This window comes from Ranitomeya imitator, chromosome 6 (assembly GCF_032444005.1).
Source record: "Ranitomeya imitator isolate aRanImi1 chromosome 6, aRanImi1.pri, whole genome shotgun sequence".
NCBI lineage: Eukaryota > Metazoa > Chordata > Amphibia > Anura > Dendrobatidae > Ranitomeya > Ranitomeya imitator.
In genome coordinates this window covers 406671099-406684059 of record NC_091287.1, presented here as the reverse complement: position 1 = coordinate 406684059, position 12961 = coordinate 406671099, and positions in this window count along the sequence as shown.

Genomic DNA, 12961 nt, shown 5'->3' with positions numbered 1-12961 from the left:
AGCAGTGTATTTTTTTGCATCCCTGTATTATAGAGGTAGATTAAAAGTAATATTTTTTCTTTATATAAAATTACTAAAAAATAATGAAAATCCAATTCATACTGTAATTGCCAATTTTAGTGCACATTTTTAAAAATCTAATAAACATCACAAATCATCAAATAAAAAACACATTTTGGTGTTTCTGTAATTGTAACAAAATAGCCTGTACAACACACTGATGTTATTATTTACGGTGATTGGTAAATTGCGTAGAAAAAATGTGTGTTTTGATATTTTTATCCATTAAACTCATAAAAATGAAATAAAAATATAATGCTGAGGACGCATTCACATATAGAGTACTGTATAAGATGCACTAGAACATAATATGTACCTAGGTCATGACCATGATTAAGGGAGCTTAGTCTACAGAAATGCGTTGAGATTCACACCCATATGGTTTGTGCTGAAGTTTATATCCTCTATGTTACAAGTTTGTGAATAAAGAAACCTTTTTTTCATAGATTCGGTCAAGCTGGACATTTGCTTCTTTTGGGCTCTCCAAATGTGACATGATGTATGCTAATTATTCCAGCAGATTTTATAATCAAGAATTCAAATGATGCACCTTCCCTTCCGACCCCTGCCATGTGACCAAACAGTATTTTTCCCGCACATATGGGGTATCAGCGTACTCAAGAGGAATTGCTCAACAAACTGTATGGTGCAATTTCTCATCTTACTCTTGTGAAAATGCAAAATTTGGGGCTAAAAACATTTATGTGGGAAAAATGTGATTTTTTTTTCACGGCTGATTATTATAAACTTTTGTGAATCACCTGGAGGTTCAAGGTGCTCAGCACAAATCTAGATAAGGTCCCTGAAGGGTCTAGTTTATGTCATTTTTGGGATATTTCCATTGTTTAGGAACAATAATGGCTCTCAATACGCAACATGGCATTCAATAATTATTCCAGCAAAGTTTGCTTTGAAAAAGTCAAATGGCGCTTCTTTCCTTCCAAGCCCTGCTGTGCACCCAAATAGTAGTTTTGCTCCACATATTGGGTAGTGGTTTACTCAGGAGAAATTGAACAACAAATTGTATGGTGCAATTTCTCATGTTACTCTTGCAAAAATGCAAACTGTTGGGCTTAAAACATTTTTTGAGTGAAAAATTTCATTTTTTTAATTTTCACTCTTAATGTTATAAACTTCTGTGATGCACCCAGGGGTTCAAGATGCTTACCACACATCTAGATAAGTTCCCTGATGGGTCTAGTTTCCAAAATGGTGTCATTTTGGGGGGACTTCAATGATTTAGGCACATCGGGGTTTCTGCAAAGGTGACATAGTGTCCTCTAATTATTCTAGCAAATTTGCATTCAAAAAGTAATTTGCCCACACAGTGGTTTTATCCTACATATGAGGTATTGGTACGCTTAGGAGAAATTGCACAACAAATTTTGTCATCCATTTTTTCCTGTTACCCTTGTAAAAATAAAAAAATTGGGTCTAAATTACATTTTTTGTGAAAATGTTATTTTTTTACTTCCAGATTCTAAAAAGCTGTGTGAAGTACCAGTAAGGTTAATAACCTTGAATGGGGTTTTGATTACCTTGAGGGGTGGAATTTTTAGAATGGTATCACTTTTGGGTATTTTCTGTAATATAGACCCCTCAAAGTCACTTCAAATGTAATGTGGTCCCTAATATAATGGTTTTGTTGAAAAAATGAGAAATCGCTGTTCAACTTTTAACCCTTATAAGCTCCTAACAAAAATAATCTGTTTTTCAAAAAATTGTACTGATGTAAAGTAGACATGTGAGAAATGTTATTTTTTAACTATTTTGTCTGACTTAACTTTCTGATTTAAGAGCATAAAAATAAAAATTAAAGTTACAAAGTTTTCAACTTGTTCGCCAATTTTCCATTTTGTTGCAAATAAACACAACTCATATTAAGCAAATTTTACCACTTTCATAAAATACAATATGTCATGAATAAACAGTCTCAGAATCAGTGAGATCCACTGAAATGTTCTAAAGTTATAACCACATAAAGTGACACTGGTCAGCCAACTTGGAAGTGTGCAACTAAGGAAGCTGTAGAATTGTGCGGTCTTGGTGTTTTTTTTCTTCTATAGGCTTCTATGTGGAGACTAAAAAAAATGTATATAAGAAACTGCTTTTACTTTAGGCAAACTCTTCTGCACTATAAAAAAACACATTAAAACTCTGCTTCAAATTTTTACCTAAAGCATCAAGCATCAAATAAAGGGAATAATGCATATCATTCAGTATAAATTCTATAAGCAGAGAACATTGTTATTGCATAATTTGCTGTAAACACCTGCAGAAAACAACTAAAACTGTATTTATCCAATGTGAGAACGCAGCCTTACCGTTACAAAAAGCAAAACCTCAAATTAGAAAGTTAATGCTGCTGCAACTATGAATGAATGAATAAATCTATAGGTTCCAGCTAGGATGAGCATGATGCACAGATCATATGTTGTGACAACCCTAGCTATTCAAAAGCTGCGCTGGGAAAGTCAGAAGGTAAGATATTTGCGGGTCTCCTGTCCAGTCGCCAGGTACCACTGACCTGGATACTGAACCAAGAACTGTGAATCAATCTGCTTATCTATAGTCCCTACCATCCCAGACACAGAGGTACAATTTGGGTCTATGCCCCGCAGTCCTGGGCATTCTACTGAATGTCCCTTACCGCCACTTCCTCCTCCAAGAGGGTTGAAATAAAGTTAATGGGTGTTTTTAGAGATACGATTATAATTTGCCGAGACGTGTTACTAGTGCCGCATGGTTTGTCCCTTTTTCTATTCTGTTAAAGTTGGGAGTTATGGTGGTGCTAAGACAGTTACAACAGTTCACTGTATATCCTTTGAACTCTTGATTTCTATTCACGTAAAAAGCTTATCACTCCCATGTTCAAGTCTGATACATCAGCATTGAAGTAGCACACCACAACTGCATTAGAATTTTACCTATCCCTATCTATTTTTACTAATTTTGATACATTACAACCTGTGTTTAAATATTTTTGTAATCCGATTTGTGTGTGATGCATCAGCACTAAATAGTCTAACTTGGTGTAGTGAGAAAAATAAAGGCATAAATTAAATTTATGGGATCAAATAACCAAAAATTGGCATGATCCTCTTTTGCTGTGAAGTCACTAAACATTTCTGATGCAACAAATTACCTTCATAGGTCACATGCTTAGCGAAAGCAAGTACAACTTGGTTCAAGCGAGATGATATGTACTTTTGAACAACATCATTGATTTTACCATATCGTGTACTGGAAAACGGGAATAAATTCCAAATGCGCTGAAATTGCAAAAAAAGTGCAATTCCACAATTGTTTTATAGATTTTTTATACCATGTTCACTACAGGCTAAAACTGACTGGCCATTATGATTCTCCAGGACATTACGAGTTCATATGCACCAAACATGTCTAGGTTCTTTTTTATTTACCGGTATTTACACTTATACTGTCCTAAAGGTCTTTTGTTTTCTTTTTTGTTTAAGTGGTGAAAAAAAATTCAAAAGTTTGTAAAAAAAAAAAAAAAAAATTCGCAATTTTCTGAGACCCACACTATTTTTTTTTAGATCTGGGGTTAGATGAGGGCTTATTTTTTCATGCTGATGTGATGTTTTTATTGATACTATTTTGGTATAGATACAATCTTTTGATTGCCTGTTATTGCATTTTATTGCCATTTTGCAGCAACAACAAAAATGTACTTCTGGTGGTTTGATTTTTTTTTCTCGCTACGCTCTTTACCAATCGAATTAATTATTTTTATATATTGATAGATCTGGTGATTCTGAATGCGGCATTACCAAATATATGTACTGGTATATTTGATTTTTTTTATTGTTTAATTTTGAATGGGGCGAATTGGGGGCGATTTGAACTTTTATATTTTTTTAATTTTTGTAATATTTTGAGAAAATTATTTTTTTAATTTTTACTTGCTTCAATAGTCTCCATGGGAGACTAGAAGCTGAGATCATATGATCGCTTGTGCTACATAGAGCAGGGCTGCAGAAATGTAGCAGAAATGCTCACTTGCTATGAGCGCCAACTGCTGGGCGGCACTCATAGCTATCTAGCTATGACAACCACAGGGGTCTCCTGCAGACCCTGGGTTGTCATGCCAACCCATGGGCAACCTGCGGTCATGTGAGACAGGTGCCGATGGGTAAGGTTAATGACACACTTCCTGCGTGTGCATGTTAAATGCAGCTGTTAGAGTTTGACAGCAGCATTTAGCATGTTAACAGCCATGGGTGGATTGCGATTCCATCTGTGTCTGTTAGGGGCACATGACAGCTAATCAGATCAGCTGTCATGTGCCGGAAAAGGTGCGGGCTCATCGCCGGACCCTGCACTAAACAGGGGACGGCATCCAATGTCAGATATATTCATCATTGGATATTAAGGGGTTAAGCAAGAGACACCATTAACTAAACAACACCATGAGCTAAACAACACCATGAGGTCCAAGGAGATCTCAAAACAAATGAGGGACAAAACAGTTGAGAAGTACTAGTTAGTAGGGTTGAGCGACCTTTACTTTTATAGGATCGGGTCGGGTTTCACGAAACCCGACTTTTTCAAAAGGAAGAAAGGCTGCCGGAAAGAAGCAGGGCGCGTCCGAGGGTGAGTATATTCCTATTAGGTATAATAGCACCCTAAGACGCGCCCTGTTTCTTTCCGGCAGCCATCCTTCCTAAGAATCAGCACTTCCAGGACCTTCGGTGACGTCGCGGTGACGTCACGGCTTCTGATTGGTCGTGCGGCGGTCACATGGGCGGTCGCGCGACCAATCACAAGCCGCGACGTCACCGCGACGTCACCGCAAGGTCCTGAAAGCTCTGATTCGAAGGAAGGAAGGTTCCCGGTTAGTACCAGGGCGCGTCAGAGGGTAAGTATAGCGATATTTTATTATTTTGATTCTTTATTTTACTTAAATCTGAATTCCGATACCAATTCCCGATATCTTAAACATATCGGGAATCGGTATCGGAATTCCGATTCCAGATTCAGAAGATCGCCGACTTCATGGCCGACCCCACACAGGGGTCGGGTCGGGTTTCATGAAACCCGACTTTGCCAAAAGTCGGCGACTTCTGAAAGTGGCCAACCCGTTTCGCTCAACCCTACTAGTTAGGGTTGAGTTATAAAAAAATCCCATCAAATCCATTATCAAATGGAAAGTACATGGTACCACAACAATCCTGTCAAGAGAAGGCCTCTCATCAAAATTCTCAACCCAGGCAAGCAGGGCATTAATCAGATTGGCAGCACAGAGATTAAAGATAACCCTGAAAGAGCTGCCGAGTTCCTAAGCATAAACTAGACTATCTGTCCACATGACCACAATAAACTGAACACTCAATAAAATTGGCCTTTATGGAAGAGTGAGTAGAAAAAGCCTTTGCTTTACATAAAAAATCTAAGTCTTTTTTGAGTTTGCCAAAAGACATGTGGTAGACTTCCCAACTGTATGGAGGAAGGTGCTGAGGTCAGATGAGACCAAAATTGAACTTTTTTATCACCAAGATAAATGCCATGTCTTTTGCTAAACCAGCACAGCTCATCACCTCAAGAACTTCATCCCCATAGTGAAAAATGGTGGTGGTAACATCATAATGTGGAGGCAGGGATAATGGTTTGAGTTGAGTTGAAGATGCATGGTGAGAAGTACAGGGATATTATTGAAAAAAACCTGTTTAAGTTTGTCAGTGATTTTAGACTGGGACAGAGATTTACCTTCCAAAAAGACAATGATCCAAAGCATACAGTTAAAGCAAGACTCGAGTGCTTTAAGCGGAAACGTGTAAATGTTATGAAATGGCCTAGTCAAAGCGTAGACCTTAATCCAATTGAGAATCTGTGGTCAGACTTGAAGATTGCTTTTCACTATAATAATAATCTTTATTTTTATATAGCGCTAACATATTCCGCAGCGCTTTACAAGTTGCACACATTATCGTCGCTGTCCCCGTTGGGGCTCACAATCTAAATTCCCTATCAGTATGTCTTTGGAATGTGGGAGGAAACCGGAGTACCCGGAGGAAACCCACGCAAACTCTTTGCAGATGTTGTCCTTAGTGGGGCTTGAACCCAGGACTCCAGCGCTGCAAGGCTGCTGTGCTAACCACTGCACCACTGTGCTTTTCACTAGAGGAAACCACCTAACTTGAAAGATCTGGAGTAGTTTTGTCTAAAGGAATGGGCAAAAATCCTAGATGCAAGATGCGGAAAGCGACTTACAGCTGTAATTGCAGCAGAAGGGGGCTCTACAAAGTACTAATTTTAGGGGGATGGATAGCTATGCACACTGAAGATTTCAGTTTTTTTGCCTATTTGTTGTTTGCTTCACAATAAAAAGAAACCCAAATGTTTACAGTTGTAGGCATATTCTTTACATGAACTGATGCAAATCCTTAATAAAAAAAAGTGAACTTCCAGGTTGTGAAGTAGCAAAGCACAAAAAATGCCAAAGGAGGTGAATAGTTTCGCAAGCCACTGTTTGTGCTCTGATCCCTCCTATCCTTACATAGTTCAGGCATAAAATGGCATTCCTTAGCCAGTCCACATGTTTTATGCTGCCTGTGATAACCCCCATGATTGGCTGTGCCACATATTATACATGCCATGAAATTGATGCAGGGCATTATGAGGAAGCCCACACTGCCATGTCAGATATCATTACTGTCACTGATTGACTGACCCAGTATGACACGACCCAACGGTTAGTAGGTCACCTAACGGCACAACAACACAACACTGATGGAATAGTGGAGAGAAAGGCCCTGACACTAGGGAATCACGGACGGTCACCTCCTGAGCTGAAACTTGAGCCTGTCCCTGATCTCTCCTAACACCCTATGCAGGTCCTTCCCCTGCCGACATCAGGATGCCTCGTCCCTAAATGTCACCTATAACTGCCCTAGCTAGTGCATTGGTGGGTGACGGTCACTAGCCACCCCTTCTGCAGGTAAGGCACACAGGGAAGGGACAGACACAGAAGGGACGAGGTAACAAAAGTATAACACTTAGCTTACTGCTGCAAAGCACCGCACAGCAGGATAAAGACACCAGATAAATGAATTTAGCAGAAGCACCACTGCTCCTAGAGAGCTCCTTATTCCAGCTTGGTCATTGCAGATTGCTCTGACACCGACAGTCAGCTGATGCAGCAGGTGACCTTTTAAAGGATAGTGGGAGTGGTCATCGCCCACATAAGCTGACCCAGCAGCAATGCAAATACACCAGCAGGCCAGCGGTGAGCAACTGACATTAACTCCCGATGGCCTAAAAGGAAAAAAGTTTTAAGTTAAAGAAACGAGATCTGCCACAAATCCAAAAATGGATTGTGACAATTACCCTGCTCTCTTGACAATGTGTAGCATGTGTGAAATGGCACATGATTTTTTTTGGCCAATGCTCAGAACTCGAATCACTGATTGCTCAAATTTGCAAGGAACCTCTATATTTGGCTACCATTGTACAATACGTGACCCTCCTCTAAAACCTGATTGATGCCATTCTGCCACCAGAGATAATTGGTAACAATAATATAGAAGCAGAAAATGTTTTAAAATTAAGTGATGGGTAGCATTTTTTGTGGGTCCCATGCATTTATATTTTGGTATAATGAGAACAAAAGTATATTTTTCATCACCACTTCTACCATATGGTTTTGCAACTCACACATCTATAGTAATAAATCTTGTGCTGTCTCAAAAGCCATAGATTCATTATTCAATAGATTCTACAAAGCTTTATATGAACAAGTCAGCACTGCCCCAAGACATACAGCAAAATTGTCAATTTCAGTATACTACTGTGCAAAAGGATCAACAGAAGTCAATCTTAAATCTGCTTTTTAAGTTCTCATTTTTGTGAAAGTTTGTTCATAGAATTAGCAGAAATGTATTTCTCAATGCTTGCATTGTAGAATATGTGATGTCCTATATGTTATTGAAAGTCGATATCTAAAAGTAAATCCAATGAAATATCATGATTCAGAAAAACATTACCGTTATTAAAAATTCTGCTTTTCTACATCAGTAGGTACAGAGTATCTGTAAATGTATCTATACCCAACACCAAAGAAAATAATTGTAACTTATTTCTGTTATTTTCCTGGTTTTGATAAAACCAGGAAAAAACCTTTTAGAGTGTAATGTAAAATTGTGGGCACCCCTGGTCAAAATTACTTGAAGATTGAAGATGAAATTATCTCTAAAAGGCTATAGTTAAAGATGACATATATATATATGGCACAGCTTTATAAGGAGCATCTATGAGGCCATAATGAACGGTGCAGAGCATTATATGTGGCACAGCTTTATATGGACCATCTATGAGGCCATAATGAACGGTGCAGAGCATTATATGTTGCACAGCTTTATATGGAACATCTATGGGGCCATAATGAACGGTGCAGAGCATTCTATATAGCACAGTTGTATATGGAGCATCTATGGGGCAATAATGAACGGTATGGAGCATCTATTTTTATTTTTGAAATTTACGAGTAGCTGCTGCATTTTCCACCCTAGGCTTATACGCGAGTCAATAAGTTTTCCCAGTTTTTTGTGGCAAAATTAGGGGGGTCGGCTTATACTCGGGTCGGCTTATACTCGAGTATATACGGTAAATTGTCATTTTTTTATGTTTTAAAAGTTACAAAAAGGAAAATAAGCCAATGCAAGAGTTTGGGCACCCATGGAAATTTGTGTGCTCAGATAACTTTGCCCAAGGTTTCAGACTGTAATTAACCTCTTATAGTTATGGCTTGTTCACTACCAACTTTAGGAAAAGCCAGGTGACGCAAATTTCCCATCCCTAGCTTCCTCTAAACTTGTGCCAAATAACATCAGCCATGGGTTCTTCTAAGCACCTGACTAGCACTTTGAAAATGAAAATGGAGCAGGAGAAGGCTATAAGAAGAAGGCAAAGCATTTTCAAGTTGGTATTTCCTCAGTGCAAAATGCAATTAAGAAAATGGCAGTTAACAGGAACAATGGAAGTCAACATATGGTCTGGAAGACCAAACAAAATTTCAGTGCAAGATACTTGTATGATTGCTAGGGAGGCAAATCAGAATGCCAACTTGACTGCAGAATGCAGTCAGAAATATATAGGAGACTCTGGAGTTGTGTTACATTGTTCTATTGTTCAGAGACACCTGCACAAATGTATCCCTCATGCAAGAGTCATTAGAAGAAAATATCCCTGCGTTCTCACCATAAAATTCAACTTTAGAAGTATGCAAAAGAACATGTATACAAGCCTGATGCATTTTGGAAACAAGTCCTATAGACAGTTGAGGTGAAAATAGAACTTTTTGACCACAATGATCAAAGGTATGTGTGGAGAAAAAGGGTACAGAATTTCAGGAAAAGAATATCTTGCTGATCATTAAGCAAAGGGGTTAATCAATTATGCTTTTGGGTTGTGTTGCAGCCATTTGAACGGGGACTAATTCTCATGTAGAGGGAAACACCAAGGTTACTTACCAGTAGCCGTTTTTTCCGGAACCAATGACAGCACACCTAAGAGAGGGGATCCGCCCATTCAGGACTGGAACCCTACTGAAAATAAAACGGCAGTACCTCTCCCTCGCTTCAGTTGGTTTCAGTTGGTTTCAGTTGGTTAGTACAGATGGAAAAACCATCACCACATTATATAAACTAAAAAAACCCAAATCATAGTGCCCCACAAAGGGGTAATAAGGGGGGAGAAATATGTGTGCTGTCATGGGTTTCGGGAAAAACAGCTACCGGTAAGTAACTTTGGTGTTTTCCCTTCTCCCATGATAGCACACCTGAGAGACTTTTGTATAATTAAACACCTTAAGGAGGAACCACCGCTTGCAGCACCCTTCTACCAAAGGTTAGGTCAGCAGAGGAGGATAGATCTAACCGGTGGTGTTTGAAAAAAGTTGAGGGTGAGGACCAGGTAGCGGCCTTTCAAATTTGATCAATTGATACCTCAGCCTTCTCTGCCCAGGAGGTAGCCACGGGTCTGGAGGAGTGAGCCTTGAAGCCTTCAGGAACCAGAGTGCCACTCGCAGAGTAGGATAAACTAATGGCATCCCTGATCCATCTGTCAATGGTACTTTTAACTACCCCGCACCCTTTTGTGCTACCCTGAAAGGCTACAAATAGGGTCTGATCTTTCCTCCACTGACTGGTCATGGACATGTATTGTAGCATGGACCTCCTTGCGTCTAACGTATGGAACTTTTGTTCCCCTAAATTCCTAGAATTATTGCAGACTGATGGCAAAATGATCTCCTGACTTCTATGGAACTTAAGGACTACCTTGGGGAAAATTTGCCGGATCTGGTCTTAGAACTATTCTGTCTTCGAAAATTTGAGTATATGGAGGGCATATAGACAGGGCCTGTAAATCGCCCACCGTACGGACATATGTTAAGGCTACCAGTAACACTGTTTTAAGTGTGAGTGATTTTGTTGACAGCTCCTGTAATGGCTCAAAGGGGTCTCTAGTTAAGGCCTCCAAGACTAGATTAAAGTCTCAGGGGGGATCTTCAGGATAATGACTGGCCTAGACCTACTACAAGACTTTATGAACCGTGACACCCACTTATTGGATGCTAGGTTGCAGTTATATAGGGCCCCCAAGGCTGAAACTTGAACCATAACCCCTTTCTGACTTTGGACGTACTATCCCGTTGAGGTGGGGTGGGCCGTATGACCACCGACGCGATAGTACAGCATAGTCGATTGGCCGCGCTCACGGGGGAAGCGCGGCCGATCGCAGCCGGGTGTCAGCTGACTATCGCAGCTGACATCCGGCACTATGTGCTAGGAGCGGTCACGGACCGCCCCCAGCACATTAACCCCCTGCATACCACGATCAAACATGATCGCAGTGTTCCGGCGGTATAGGTAAGAATTGCGCAGGGAGGGGGCTCCCTGCGGGCTTCCCTGAGACCCTCGGAGCAACGTGATGTGATCGTGTTGCTCCGAGGGTCCTTACCTCCTCCTCCCTGCAGTAGGCACAGATCAAAAATGGCCACGGGGCTGCATCCCGGTCCTGCAGGGAGGTGGAGGTGGCCGGGAAGCCAGTGCTGTGCCTGTGTGATCGCTGATCTGACACAGTGCACAGCAAAGTGTCAGATCAGCGATCTTACACTATAACATGATGCCCCCCTGGGGCAATGTTATAGTGTAAAAAAAAATATTCAGATGTGTAAAAAAAATTTAAAAAAAAATCCCCCCCCCCAAAAAAAATATATTTATATATATATATTGTTCCCATAAATATATTTCTTTATCTAAATAAAAAAAAAAACAATAAAAGTACACATATTTAGTATCGCCGAGTCCGTAACGACCCGATCTATAAAACTGTCCCACTAGTTAACCCCTTCAGTGAACACAATAAAAAAAACGAGGCAAAAAACAATGCTTTATTATCATACCGCAGAACAAAAAGTGGAATAACACGCGATCAAAAAGACTGATATACAGGTCCTTCTCAAAAAATTAGCATATAGTGTTAAATTTCATTATTTACCATAATGTAATGATTACAATTAAACTTTCATATATTATAGATTCATTATCCACCAACTGAAATTTGTCAGGTCTTTTATTGTTTTAATACTGATGATTTTGGCATACAACTCCTGATAACCCAAAAAACCTGTCTCAATAAATTAGCATATCAAGAAAAGGTTCTCTAAACGACCTATTACCCTAATCTTCTGAATCAACTAATTAACTCTAAACACATGCAAAAGATACCTGAGGCTTTTATAAACTCCCTGCCTGGTTCATTACTCAAAACCCCCATCATGGGTAAGACTAGCGACCTGACAGATGTCAAGAAGGCCATCATTGACACCCTCAAGCAAGAGGGTAAGACCCAGAAAGAAATTTCTCAACAAATAGGCTGTTCCCAGAGTGCTGTATCAAGGCACCTCAATGGTAAGTCTGTTGGAAGGAAACAATGTGGCAGAAAACGCTGTACAACGAGAAGAGGAGACCGGACCCTGAGGAAGATTGTGGAGAAGGACCGATTCCAGACCTTGGGGAACCTGAAGAAGCAGTGGACTGAGTCTGGTGTGGAAACATCCAGAGCCACCGTGCACAGGCGTGTGCAGGAAATGGGCTACAGGTACCGCATTCCCCAGGTAAAGCCACTTTTGAACCATAAACAGCGGCAGAGGCGCCTGACCTGGGCTACAGAAAAGCAGCACTGGACTGTTGCTAAGTGGTCCCAAGTACTTTTTTCTGATGAAAGCAAATTTTGCATGTCATTCGGAAATCAAGGTGCCAGAGTCTGGAGGAAGACTGGGGAGAAGGAAATGCCAAAATGCCTGAAGTCCAGTGTCAAGTACCCACAGTCAGTGATGGTGTGGGGTGCCATGTCAGCTGCTGGTGTTGGTCCACTGTGTTTCATCAAGGGTAGGGTCAATGCAGCTAGCTATCAGGAGATTTTGGTGCACTTCATGCTTCCATCGGCTGAAATGCTTTATGGAGATGAAGATTTCATTTTTCAGCACGACCTGGCACCTGCTCACAGTGCCAAAACCACTGGTAAATGGTTTACTGACCATGGTATTACTGTGCTCAATTGGCCTGCCAACTCTCCTGACCTGAACCCCATAGAGAATCTGTGGGATATTGTGAAGAGAAAGTTGAGAGACGCAAGACCCAACACTCTGGATGAGCTTAAGGCCGCTATTGAAGCATCCTGGGCCTCCATAACATCTCAGCAGTGTCACAGGCTGATTGCCTCCATGCCACGCCGCATTGAAGCAGTCATTTCTGCAAAAGGATTCCCGACCAAGTATTGAGTGCATAACTGAACATTATTATTTGATGGTTTTTTTATTTGTTATTAAAAAACACTTTTATTTGATTGGATGGGTGAAATATGCTAATTTATTGAGACA